Genomic DNA, 11,994 nt, shown 5'->3' with positions numbered 1-11,994 from the left:
AGATCATTAGCATACCTACACACATAATTATTTTAATTCAATATAAACTCTTAACTGCAATATAAAGAAAACAATCTATAATAAAATCTGATGTTCAGTAGGCACCTGCTCAGGTATAGCCACATGAGATGTTATGAAGAAGTCAGACGCTTGCACATGAACAGATCGTCGTGACTTTGATACCAAAAATTCACACCAATAAAGATATGTGGCGCTGGTGATACAGACTCCATAAGCAGCACTGTCATCGGTGATGTTATTTTCCAAAATGGTGAAAAGTTCTTGGTTCAAAGTACAGTTACACTTTAATCTACACAGTAGCCCTACTTCCACAAAGTCGATGTGTATTAACACATTTCAAAAATCTTATGTGGTATCAAATTCTGTTGTGGGACCAAATAATTTTCAACATAAATTTTCACTGACACAAATGTGGGGCAGAGCATGCAAGTGTCCTGTGGTCCTCAAGACAATTCTCCCTTATGAGGCACCGTCCTGTGCATAACGGGACCCCTAGCATTCCTGACCTCATGGAGGAAATACTATCAGCAGCACCCTCCAATTATAGGACAATCCAAAAAATGCCCCCATAAATTCCCAAAATGACCCCTGGTGGAGGTCCACTTCATGGTTCTGAAGCATTACAAAGGGGGCTTCATTTTTACCATAAAGCAAGATACTGTGCACATGTGAGTTTGTTTTTATTTCCATATTTACACACACACATGGGTAGTTCTCACATCCTCATGATCACAGAGGCTGCCAGAGTGCAAACCAACCTTAAGAATCAATAGGGACAAACACGATTTGTATTCCTTGACCTTTAAATGTTTTTGCCCAGACATTAAGAATTCTGCACGGGAATTACACTCTGCAGTTATACATGCGTAAGACATGCATAAATCCCAGAACTTGTAATTACTTAATACACCGTAAGTGCAAACGCAGGAAATGACTGAGAATGAGTGTTCCGTTTTTTTGGTAAAAACTTACCAACAGTGCTTTGAACGCTGGCCTCCTTCCCGCTGTACAGGTCAGGACGCGAAGGGAGCCTCTTCTAACCTTGAGAACTGCCCACTCCTCCTAACTTTGGACCCTCCTCCAAATTCGTTTCGTCTGTGCTTTCCAGGTGGCGCAGTATCTCCAAGCACGCCCTCACCCGTGTCTCCTGGGGGCGTCGCTTTCTCTGACACGTTCTCGTCACGACAACCACTTCCCTGAAGGGTGCCACCCAATTCGTCCCCACGGATTTTTCTGGCCGCACCTCCAGGGTCTCGAGGAGCAGTGGCGGCCACCCCGCCCGGGGGCCTCCCTTCCCTGAGTCCATCCATGCTCAAGTTCAAATTCCTTTCCGGGGCCCACGCACTCTTTCCGTCAGCCATTTTGTAAGGCGTCACGTGGGTTGATCACGTGGGGACACAAGCACGTGCTCTCCTGCCTGTGTGAAGCCAATAACAACAGAGGCCAATCGGGAAAGAGAAGAGGCGGTGACGTCATTGGCCGTCCATCATGGCGCATCTGCTGTTTACACACTGATTGGCGGACTGAGGGGCTGGCGGCGAAGGCCTTGACACAATTACTCCCAGGGATATACTGTGGTTGTAACTGAAATGTGGTTGGGGACCCGTGTTACTTAACCAAACCACGGCAGCTGAAATCCAGGCATATCAGAACGGTGCAAAGCAAGGGCTTCCTGTAAGATAATATTACGGTGTGTGTAATTGCATTTTCTGGAAAGTATACCACTCTCTTAGGGACAAAAGCTACAATCATCTGTGACTTTAAGTTTCCTCGCTTCCCCTCTTTAGGTACCAACACGGGAATATTCAAGAGCTGGCTGTGTAGATGATTAAATCGACAAACTTATCTCCACCTAAAAGAAACAAAACTATAGTAAATTGCTTTATATAGATCAGATCCTATATAAAAGATAAGGCCATACATGTAAATGCATGTTTTACAAGGGATTTTGTTTGTTTCTTTGCTGTAACTTGAAGAGTGCCATAGAACCACATTGACCCCAAATACTTATTCTTTTGGTATGCATTTATATACCGCCTTATTTTCAAAACGGGTCTCCAATAGACTGTCCTCTAGAAAAGGCAAGAAAAGAAGCTGGATGGGAGGAGGGTGGGTGCTCTGAGACAAGCAGAAATTGGAGGAAGTCTTTTATTTTTAGCTTTCTGTTGAATGATGGAAGCTTCATTGTCCCTTGGTGTTCATCTGTCCACAGTTTACCCTCCCAATGCGGGCATACCTTCTACTCTCTTCCTAAAATCTGACCAAGCAGCCTCTGTTTAGAGTTTAGACACTTTCATGACAGACATAGCATTAATAATAGTAATAATAATAATTTTATAATTATTATTATTATAGCAGTTACTTCAAGACCTTGCTATGTGCCAATTATTAGATGGAATTCTCCTCTGCGAACCCAGCTGCTATGCAGGGAGAAGCCCAAGTCATATGGGGAGGCCACATAGAGGGAAACAGATGCTCTGGTCGAAGGCCTAGGCTGAGCTCCCCGCCAGTAGCACCAACACGAGCTACGTCATGAACTGTGTTGGACGTCATAATCCAGTTGACCCCAGGCACAGCCAACACCACACGGAGTAGAAGAACCGCCTGTCTGAACTCAGTCAACCCACAGACTCAGGAAAAATATTAAACTGCTGTTTTAAAACAATGGAACATTCCAGATGCAGTCTTCTGGAAATATGGTGATTTAGACCATCTCCACAGGACAGTTTGGCCCAGTTTACCACCAGTGGACCCTTGTCTTGGCCCAACGAATCCTGCCATATTGTGCCTCAGAGGAAAGTGCTGGCAGGTTCTTGGTGCTCATGGTGGTAGTTCTAGAACGGCCTGGTTTTACCCACTGGAATCTCCTCTACTCACAGCCTCCCCAGCCGGCGCTAATCTTGCTCATTCTTCTGCCTCAGAGACAGGCTATCTGCTCAGTTCTGAAGTAATCCAATCTCAGAACGATCACCTCAGAACGAACCTCCTGTTTAGCCAAGAGGTCTCCTATTTGGAGAGTTGTGATATCCTCCCCATCTTCTCATTTTTGAATAGCCTTTTTCTTGAGCCGTGTATTAACATTATATCCTCATATGATATTTTTCAAATCCCTAACTGTCCTGACTACCCACCATGGTTTACCCCTAATTCATTAAAATCCTTCATGATATTTCATTCAGAATTGGATGCAGTATTCCAGGCGTAGTCTATCTTGGAGAATGCACTCAGACCTTACAAGACTGCTTGTAGAATTTATTTTTGCCTATAAAGATGCCTTTGAATTCTCAGTCTGTCTTCCAAGATATTAAGCATCCTTCCCAACTACGTGTCATCTGAAATTTTGTTCATCATTTAATTCAACTTTATTTCAAGTATCTTTTATTTGAACAGGTTCCGTGAATTTTAGGACCCTATTTCTCACCACTAAATTCTTTCCTGCAAGTTAACATTAATCTAGTCATCAAAGCTTTTCTGCTTGGATTTGTTCAAACAACTGGTTCTATAATTAACCAGTTGAAAAATTATTCTATTTTCATTTTCCACTTCATCCATGATAAGCACATTAAAATCCATCTGTGCTTATGACAAATCTGGGTCTCCAGTTTAGAAACACCATGGTAAAAAAGAAGTCAAATTAGTTCAACTTGACATTAATCAAGCACTGTATAATCACTGATCCTTTAGGCAGTAAATAGCTCTTTGCCGTTCACAAGCTCAAAAATCAAGGGGAAGAACTTGGCTATGACATAGCAGCCGTGTTCGTGGGTTATGTGTGTTACCAGCCCCCAGCTCTGCTGACGAATTAGTTTGCGTCTCAATGCCTGACCTGGATCGGGCCTGTGTCTCTGGCCGTCAACATCAGCATACACCCGAAGATGCTTTCCTTTCTCCTGCTTCCTGACCCTTAAACATATCTGTACAGTGTTCTCTCAGCTTACCTTGGTTTTCAAACTTCTCTCCTGCTTCCCATGCAGCCACCCCTAGGATTTCAGTGCCCAGGCTGTGCCCTGCCCTCTGTGGTCTGTTGACCCTCCAAATCCACTGTATTCCTGTCCCACATCTAATGAGCCTTAGTTGTCAAAGCCCTTCCACATAGATGAAAAATCTGTTTTTGGTAAAATAGAGTCAACTTCAAGTTCCCCAACCTAGGGCACCTGGCTGGTTCATTCGGTTGAGCTCCTGGGCTCCATACTGGGCATGGGGCTTGCTTGGGATTCTCTGTCTCTCCCTTTCTGCCAGTCCCTACTCTCTCTCAAAAAAAAACAAATTAAGCTCCCCACCCTATAATTTATAGAATCTAAATTTCTTCTTTTTTGGAAGAAAACTGAAGTAATCTAATAGTACTAATTTATAAGTTCCTTTATTTATTTTTTTTGAGCAGGCTCCATGCCCAGTGTGGGACCCAACATGGGGCTTGAACTCATGACCCAGAGACTGAGATCTCAGCCGAGAGCCAAAGGTCGGATGCTTAGCCGACTGAGCCCCAGGTGCCCCATACAAGCTCTTTTAACCTAGAACTTCTTTCAGTTGCCTGGAATATCATTAGAAATGATTCATTTGGGTTACTCCAGTGCAGTCTTATTCTTCATGTTTCTCTTGGGTTTATTGTCCTCTCATCCATCGCTTCTACTACTCTTTTCAGATTCGTGGTCATATTCCAAGGAAAAACCCATCCGAATAAACTACTACAGAACATTACCGCCTCTTTTCCTGGCTGGAGACCTACAGCTTTTCTTAATTTTTTCCCACGTGTTCCAAATATAGTTTTAAAACTGAGTTTACGAGGCGCCTGGGTGGCTGAGTCAGTTAAGCATCCGACTTCGGCTCAGGTCATGATCTCGCGGTCCGTGAGTTCGAGCCCCGCGTCGGGCTCTGTGCTGACGGCTCAGAGCCTGGAGCCTGTTTCAGATTCTGTGTCTCCCTCTCTCTCTGACCCTCCCCCGTTCATGCTCTGTCTCTCTCTGTCTCAAAAAAATAAAGGTTAAAAAAATTTTTTTTTTAAAAAGTGAGTTTATGTGTTAGTATCTCTCACAAGCCCCAACTGATTCCCTCTTTTAGACATTCCAGCACTGTTCTTACAAGGGAGTTCCCCCCCCCCCCCCCTTGGTTATGATTTCTTCATTCCACTTCTTAGCCCATGTTCCTTCCAACTTCTGTCTCTGTAGGAGAGAGAGAAGGAGGGGTGAGGGAGAATAAAGACGGACAGCTCTTGGTAAAAAGCTAATAAGGAAAGCCTTTCTCCTTGGCTATGTTCATTCTAGCGGTGCCCCAGGACACTCTGAGAAGGCCGGAGAAGGAGCACGAAGTGAAAAAAGCACGTAGGACTTATCTGAAGAGCAGAATTCCGTGGATGGAAGTTGCTTTATTAATACTACTGAGAGTAGCTAACACTTAACTGAGCACTTAATGTGTTCCAGGCACTGTTTTAAGTCCTTTACATGTGCTCGTAGAGGAGCACAATTTATTATCCCCACTTTTCAGATGAGGACATTGAGGCTTGCAGAGATTTGCCCAGAGTCATGAAACCAGCCAGTGAGCAAGTGAGGCACGTTAGGGCTGTGGTCGGTAATGAGGCTCTGGAACCAGACTGCCCAGCCCTGATCCTCTTGCCCCCCACCCTCCACCCCAGACTGCCCCCTAATCCCTGCCCAACACTGCTTCTCCATCCACTACCAGGTTGGACAACTCTCAGCCTCTCTTCCGTCATCCTTTATGTTTTTTAAGTTTATTATTTATTTTGAGGAAGAGAGCATGAGCAGGGGAGGGGCAGAGAGAGAGGGGAGAGAGAATCCCAAGCAGGCTCCTTGCCATCAGCACACAGCCCGACGTCGGACTGGAACTCATGAACCATGAGATCATGACCTGAGCTGAAACCAAGAGTCGGACACCTAATCGACCGAGTCACTCCAGTGCCCCTCCACCATCCTTTAAATTAGGAAATCAGGCTAGATGACATCGAATGTCCCTGTGGCTCAGATATCCGTCATTTCTTGCCTTATCTTATACCTCAGAGGCAGCCACAACTCATACGAAGGTGATTCCCAGCCAGGGACGTTGATATCAGATTGCAGTGTTACGGTGAAAGTTCCTTCCACGCGAGGTCCTTTCCCACCAGAAACACCCAGATGCCCTGGGAAAATTCTGGAAGCCGCTGCACTGGAGTTGACTTATAATGGCTGGCCACTGGGCACCCCTGGGCCCAACTATCTCTACTCCGGCAGTGGGTTTGAATGCGAACTTCTGAAGGAACACAAAACAGAAAATATTTGAAACTCCTCAACGGCACAGCCAAGTTTCTACGGCCCAAGAACAATGATGACATCAGCCTCGTAGTGTCTAATTTCATATTTTCGACTTGTGATACCTCTATCCAATTTCTAACCTTTTCTCTTCTGACACTTCTTTATGTTCTGGCCCCAAATGACACTAACCCACACCTGTATGGTGTGGAAAAAAAAAAAAAAAGATGTGACAGAATAATGGAATATCATCTTGAGAAATTAAAATAAATACTCCTTGGGGTGCCTGGGTGGCTCAGTCGGTTGACTGTCCTACTTCAGCTCAGGTCATGATCTCACGGTTCATGGGTTCAAGTCCTGCATTGAGCTCTGTGCTGACAGCTCAGAGCCTGGAGCCTGCTTCGGATTCTGTGTCTCCCTCTCTCTCTGCCCCTCCCCCACTCATGATCTTTGTCTCTCTCTCTCTCTCTCTCTCTCAAAAATAAACATTTTTTAAATTTTAATAAAATAAAATAAATTCTGCTTGAAAAACCTAAAACAAATTGACTTCATTATGAGAAGGAAGCCATCAGAGTTCAAATATGTGTAAAAAACCAGACTTTCTCCATATTACGCCTCATCTGAACCAATGAACAAGTAGGTCAGGGTCAGATAGAGCTATTTGTAAGTTAGTTCACTTTTGACTTTGGACTTTTAAAAATATACTCTTTCACAATGAAGAAACTAGAACCAAATTTTATAAATGAGTGCTAGCTTTTGCCATACTGTTAGCTAAGCTACAATGACTTACATTCAGAGTATGAATTTCAAGTTTATTGATGTTCCTTAGAATTTTCATTGAGCACTACATGAGTTATTATGTGGTGTAAGCATTATAGTATAGGGAAATTTTCTTCTCTACACTTCCTATTGATTTACACCAATCTGAAAGTGAATATCCTTGTGGCATTTGCAGGAGTGATTTCCATCCTATAAAAGGAGTTTTAAGTAACAGCAGATACTTTCAATCACCAACTACAGCTGCCAGGCCCAAAGCTGGCTGGGAAAGCCCCAGGTTCAGGACCCAGTGACCTGAATACACATTACCCTGATAGGGAGCCATGGTGCTTCTAAAGATCAAGAGAGATCAAACATGGTGTTTTTGCAAGACCTTGGGATATGGAGATAGGCTATCAGCATAAAGAGAGAGGAGTGACCCAGGCCGCCCTTAGTGTGGTTTCCTCTGAGGTCATCCGAATATTAGATTACAATCAGGAGGTGAAATGGTCAATGGAAGGGGCCATAATGTTGGAAATCATAATTACTTCTGAAAAACATGCCACAGGGTCTCAACTGCTCAGAGGCACGATCTCCGCAGAGAATGCAAAGCTGTGACAGCATTTTTCCGTGAGGGTCTGGCTGAGAGCTCACCCAGCCGACATGAGGAGGGGGAACGTTTGTGTTCTCCCTTCCATCATTCCAGGAAGTACATTTTCCCAGAAGATACACCGCTGTGCAATTTCAATGGCTGAAGGAAAACCTGGGCAGAAAAGTAGAGACAGCTCTTAGTTCTAGGCTCTTAGTTTACATTCCGAGCTGGTTTTCTTTTGCCGTCTAGAACAATGACAGTAATGCTACAGGAAGAGCCGCAGCCACTGGCTTTGTGCCAGGCACCATTTGCCGAACCCCCCTCTTCGGTTACCCCCTCTTGGGCTGCCCTGTGACATAGATGCTATATCCTCATTCTACCGATGAGGAAACTGATTTACAGAGAGAGAAAGTAAGCAGCTAAAGCCACACATCTCGTAAGCGATAGACTCTTGGGAACCAAATAGCATAATGGTAAAATGTGAAAGTATTTGGAAAAGTACAGGGATGAGAGGAAAAATTATTACTTTTATCACCTCCCAACAGAGATTCAAGCCCGTGCCGGTGCGTAAGCGCCGGTGGTGTTCAAAAACACGGTGGGGACCACTGTATGCAGTGCAGGCAAACAGATGTTCAGTGAGGGTGAGGTGTGGGCCCTTGGGAAAATTTTGCAGGGCACACGGTGCATCTCACTGGAGGAGCCCCCAGAAGACACGAGTGATGAGTGTCAGCTACAGGAATCTGGAAAACATCGGTGACCAAAGTCGCAACTAAACGGGCTTTGGAAGATGGACAGGACTTTAACAGGTGGACACTGGAGAAAGCGGGGGCTCTCCAGGTGAAGGGAACCGTGTGAGGGAAAGCACGTGGTGGGAACGTCTGGGGACGAGCAAAGCGTCTGGCGTTGGGGAGCACAGAGCGTTTGCAAGACTTCAGAAGATGGGGCTGAAAGGCAGGAGGGCCAAGAGCCTCAAATACCATGAAAAGCCATCAGCTGGATCCTCCATAGAAAGAGAGGAAGGTTTATTGAGCAGGGCGAACAGCGTCAGAGATGGGCTTGGAGACCGCGATGGCAACAGGGTGAGGTGATAGATTCAGAAAAGGCAGGTGGGTCCTCTAGAAATACTGCCGACGTTCCAGAAACGGTGACAGTAAAGACAACGGGAATGGAGAGAAGAGGCAGTTGAGATCAGCTGGTAGGTTCCCGGAAATGCTCACCACGGCACTCGCAGCTGAGCCCAAGCATTTGGGAAGGAAAATTCACCCCCCAGATCACGCAGTGTGTGCTAACCAAAACGAAACCAATGCAGACAATCCGACCCAAGTCACCTTCATTCACAGCAAAGGCCACTCCACCTTTAATAGATACACCTGTTGAGCTTAGATCTCTATTTTGTTTAAACAAAATTAGCTGGCATATTAAACAAGTGATTTTATGTATTCTGCCAAGTTTGCTCTTAACAGTTGCCTAAAATATTGCTAACTCATTTGAACCTGATATTTTGCTTTTTAAAAAATTACTTTTTTTAATAAATTTTTTTATTAACGTTTATTCATTTTCGAGAATGAGAGAGACAGAGCACGAGCAGGGGAGGTGCAGAGAGAGAGGGAGGCCTAGAATCCGAAGCAGGTTCCAGGCTCTGAGCCGTGAGCACAGGGCCCAATGTGGGGCTCGAACTCACAGACTGTGAGATCATGACCTGAGCCGAAGTCGGACGCTTAACCGACGGAGCCACCCAGGTGCACCTAAAAAATTACTTTTTAAATGCTTATTTATAGGGGCGCCTGGGTGGCTCGGTCGGTTAAGCACCCGACTTCGGCTCAGGCCATGATCTCACAGTTGTGAGTTCGAGCCCCACGTCAGGCTCTGGGCTGACAGTGTGGAGTGGGCTTGGGATCCTCTCTCTCCCTCTCTCTCTCTGCCCCTTCCATGAACATGCACACTCACTCTCTGTCAAAAATAAATAAACATTTTAAAAAATGGTTGAGAGAGTAAATTTATGCTACATGCTTTTACTATAATTAAAAAATATGCATATATAAGTACATATGTATATAAAACAATTAGCATTTCCATTTCTCATATTTACTTCAAGTTCTTTTCTCTAAGAAATAATAACAGATACCACTGATGTCTCCTCCTTTCCCTTTCTCTGTCCCTCCCCTGGGAAACCATTATTGAAAATTAGTAGGCATTATTCCAATGCATGTTTTCATAGTTTCCCTACAAGCGTATACATCCACATACAATACAGTACTATTGTTTTGTGTGTTGAAAAATTATACTTTTCTTAATGTTTACTTGTTTTTAGAGAGGGGGGAGGGGCAGAGAGAGTGGGGGAGGGGCAGAGAAAGAGGGAGAGAGAATCCCAAGCAGGCTCCACGCTGTCAGCACAGAGCCCGACGTGGGGCCCCAACTCATGAACCGTGAGATCACGACCTGAGCCAAAATGAAGAGGTGGACGCTAAGCCGACTGAGCCAGCCAAGCACCAGTGACAGTGAGTCTTATCCTTTTAATTTCTGCGGTAGCTTTCCTCCCAAGACCCTTCAAAAAGTCAGTGAGGGGACGCTGTGAGGAACAGCTGAGAAATTCTCCTTTATAGGGTTGACCCTCTGATAGGCATGTGGCAGCCACAAAGCGTGGCTTGGTGACTCCCCTGTGGTTTTACTTGAGGGGCTCCCCAGCCCCCACTTAAACCACATGCCTGCACGTCACCTGCATCTATACATCCTGAGCATTTGGATGAATGTCACCCAAATGCCCATTATCAAGCCGGGAGAGTCTGGTGCCCCACTTTTAACTCAGTGGGTTCCCAGCTGTGAATCTCATTGGCTCCCGCGTTCTCGGATCCTGTGTCCACGTAGGCGACCACTCAATCTTCCTGAGAAAGGTGGCCATGGAAAACAAGACGGATCACAGGAGCCTGTAGCCATCGGTCCCCCATGCTGGACTCACTTCTCCTCTCTCTTAACTCTGCTGGAAATACAAGAGGTGCCTAAATAAATACTGACTTCTTTGCTTTCCCTCTAAACCCCTGCCATCAAAATTTCCAATGGATATAGAGCCCTAGAGGCCCCCCAGTCAGGTCCCCTCTTCCAGTCCGCTACCTTACCAGAGTGGGGACGACGTGAAATGTAGCGAGAAGCTCCAGGCCACCAGAAGCTGGGCCCAGGATAAGACACATTTGCTTTGTCACACGGTTCTTCCCCGGGCTGGGGCTGCCTAGTTCAGTCCTTCGCCGAAGAGGCCACATTTCTTGTTTGTTGCAAGGAAAATAAAATTCTGCCAGGACTGGCTAATATATAAAATTTCCTCACTGTGTTGGTCTGAAATGTGGGTTTTATGTGCTATTCATACAGGGAAAGTTTGGTGATAAAGCCTAAAATCTAAGGTACATCATGACTGCCTTAAAGACAGCAGCAGCTCTAAATAGCATACGAAGGAAAACTTCATAAGGCGTTTAGCAAGTGTGTAGGGAAGTGTGCTGGCAGGTGCTGAATTAAGATTCACTGTCACAAATCTGAAAAATAGGAGAGGTAACTTCATGGATAAAAATGGTTCAATAAGTATTAAACTCTGGTTTTGTGTGCCCTAAATCTCATTGCATAGAAATCAATCTTTAATGATGAAAGTAATTCCTGGGGCACCTGGCTGGCTCAGTCGGTTAAGCGTCCAACTCTGGATTCCGGCTCAGGTCATGATCTCACAGTTCATGAGTTTGAGCCCCAAGAGGGGCTCTGCATGGACAGTGTGGAGCCTTCTTGGGATTCTCTCTCTCCCTCTCTCTCTCTCTCTCTCTCTCCCCTTCCCCCACACTCAGACACACACGTGTTCTCTCGCTCTCTCTCAAAATAAATAAATAAACTTTAAAAAAAAAAGGAATTCATAACTATAGCTAACGTTTATTGAGCCCTGAGTACATGATGAGGATTTTATACGTGTTACTGTCCTTAATGCCGACGAGAACCGTGTGAGAATGAGTGAGGGACCTGGCCTGCCAGGGTGGCTGTGACAGAATACCACTCTGGGTGGCTTACACATCAGATATTTTGATTTCTCACGGTTCTGCAGGCTGGGAAGTTTAAGACCAAGACTTAATCAGCCAACTGGGCTTCTGGTGAGTGGTCTCCCCCAGGCTCGCAGACAGGCTCCTTCTCACTGTGTCCTGTGCGCTCACCTGGCAGGGAGTGGGGGGTAGAAAGGGAGGGAGAGAACTCTCTGGTGTCTCTCCTTATAAAGACACTAATTCTGTAGGATCGGGATTTTATGGGTTTTATGACCCTCTTTAAGCTTAATTATCTCCTCATAGACCCCATGTCCAAACACAGTCACCTTGGGGGTTAGGGCTTTAACATACGAATTTGGAGAGCACATAATCCAATCCA

This window comes from Panthera pardus, unplaced genomic scaffold (assembly GCF_024362965.1).
Source record: "Panthera pardus isolate Hobbes unplaced genomic scaffold, ASM2436296v1 HiC_scaffold_6, whole genome shotgun sequence".
Taxonomy (NCBI): Eukaryota; Metazoa; Chordata; class Mammalia; order Carnivora; family Felidae; genus Panthera; species Panthera pardus.
Note: the sequence above shows the minus strand (reverse complement) of the source record.